We start from the raw sequence: 2,302 nt of genomic DNA, 5'->3' as shown, positions 1-2,302 counted from the left end.
TTAATGAACCAATGCGGCTATTAATAAAAATCGAATGTAAGGACGCACGCTTAGTAATGCTTCCTGCAATGCAATAAACTCACAAGCTAGATAGCCTTGCATATCCTTGGAGTCTTTTCTTTTCTCCTGTCGGGTAAGTCTTGCTGAGTACAATTGAGTACTCAGGGTTCTATTCCACCTGTTGCAGGTGACAGGTGGAGGCTAAAGCTGACCTTTGTGTGTGGATTCTTCCTGGTGGGCTTAGAGAGGATTTCCTTTACACTGCGATCGTAGATGTTATTTATAACTCTCACCAAATACTTTTATAAATGAATAGCGGCGTGTTGCCGGTGGCAAACAGGCGATGTTGATTTTGATTTTGAATTATTTACAGAACTGCCACTGAGTCCATTTTTCAAATTACTCTCAAATTTTCTAAAGAAGTTGAAAATCTCCAAAAATGAAAGTTGCTCAATTTTTCAAACTCTACTACTTTGCTTCTAGGAACATTTTCAAATTCTGCCTCCATTTTGAAATTTGAATTTGGGGTGCATTTGAGCATTTGAATCATTTCAAAATTACTCCAAATTTTATATGTAAACTTGAAAAACTTTGAATACCAAAGTTGATCCACATAAAATAATCTCCAACTTTGCTTTTTGCCTCAACCCCAAATTCCACATGGATTTTGAATTAGTCAAAAGGGGCAAAAAGGGCTTTTATAATTTGAATTTGAATTCAAATTTGATTTGTCTTCCTTTTACTTTAATTTTGATTTTTGACCAGTACATGGCCCATTAGGGTTATTTGAGTCAAATGACACATGACCTCACATGATCACATGAATTTTGACCCTTGTAGTCATGATCTTTATTTAGGGTTTTGAATCACATCACATGAAATAACAACATTATAAAATAAAGCTTATTTAGTGAATGCATTCAAAATTTTCTACTTTATGAATGCTTTGCAATGCACATGATGACATGTCAAATTTTAGTACTAGGTCAAAACACCAGAGGTGTTACAGTCCCTGCCCTTTGTACACACCGCACGTCGCTCCTACCGATTGAATGGTCCGGTGAAGTGTTCGGATCGCGGTGACGGAGGCGGTTCGCCGCCCTCGACGTCGCGAGAAGTCCATTGAACCTTATCATTTAGAGGAAGAAGAAGTCATAACAAGGTTTCCATAGGTGAACCTGCAGAAGGATCATTGTCGTGACCCTTAAACAAAACAGACCGCAAACAAGTCCCTCGTGCCGCCAAGCTTCGGCTCGGCATTAGGTCCCTAAGCTCCGTCCCGGGGCGGAGGGGCCACAACAGAACCCACGGCGCCTTAGGCATCAAGGAACACTTATATTGCCTTGCTCGGCGGGGCGGTCGGCCTACCTTCCGCTCCCCGCGCAGCGATGATATCTTAATCCACATGACTCTCGGCAACGGATATCTTGGCTCTCGCATCGATGAAGAACGTAGCAAAATGCAATACCTGGTGTGAATTGCAGAATCCTGCGAACCATCGAGTTTTTGAACGCAAGTTGCGCTCGAGGCCTTCTGGCCGAGGGCACATCTGCCTAGGCATCACGCCAAAAGACACTCCCAACCCACCCAAGGTGGAGGGACGTGGTGTTTGGCCCCCCGCGCCGCAGGGCGTGGTGGGCCGAAGTTGGGGCTGCTGGCGAATCGTGTCGGGCACAACACGTGGTGGGCGACACTCAGTTGTTCTTGGTGCAGTGCCCCAGCAATCGGCCCTAAGGACCCATGGAGCACCACAGCGCATCGCCGCTCAAACCGTGACCCCAGGTCAGTCAGGACTACCCGCTGAGTTTAAGCATATAAATAAGCGAAGGAGAAGAAACTTAAAAGGATTCCCCTAGTAACGGTGAGCGAACCGGGACTAGCCTAGCTTGAGAATCGGGTGGCCTCGTCACCCGAATTATAGTCTAGAGAGGCATCCTCAGCAACAAACCAGGCCCAAGTTCCCTAGAAAGGGACGCCTAGGAGGGTGAGAGCCCTGTCCGGCCCGGACCCTACCACACCATGAGGCGCCATCAATGAGTTAGGTTGTTTGGGAATGCAGCCCAAATCGGGCGGTAAACTCTGTCCAAGGCTAAATACAGGCGAGAGACCGATAGCGAACAAGTACCGCGAGGGAAAGATGAAAAGGACTTTGAAAAGAGAGTCAAAGAGTGCTTGAAATTGCCGGGAGGGAAGCGGATGGGGGCTGGCGATGCGCCCCTGTCGTATGCAGAACAGCTTCTGCTGGTCCACCAATCGGCTCGAGGCGTGGACCATTGTCAGCCGCTCCGATGGCCTAAGCCCG

The 2,302-nt window shown here is 47.0% G+C and overlaps 1 non-coding gene across 1 annotated transcript; it reads left to right on the top strand.

The window, feature by feature from the left end:
* Window positions 1-1,407: 1,407 nt before the first annotated feature.
* Window positions 1,408-1,563, top strand: LOC136531624 (5.8S ribosomal RNA). Its single transcript, XR_010778078.1, has one exon. It is a non-coding gene; the product is annotated as a 5.8S ribosomal RNA (ribosomal RNA).
* Window positions 1,564-2,302: the final 739 nt, after the last annotated feature.

This window comes from Miscanthus floridulus, unplaced genomic scaffold (assembly GCF_019320115.1).
Source record: "Miscanthus floridulus cultivar M001 unplaced genomic scaffold, ASM1932011v1 fs_393_1, whole genome shotgun sequence".
NCBI lineage: Eukaryota > Viridiplantae > Streptophyta > Magnoliopsida > Poales > Poaceae > Miscanthus > Miscanthus floridulus.
The sequence above is the reverse complement of the archived record's forward strand: the minus strand, read 5'-3'. Positions and strand labels throughout refer to the sequence as shown.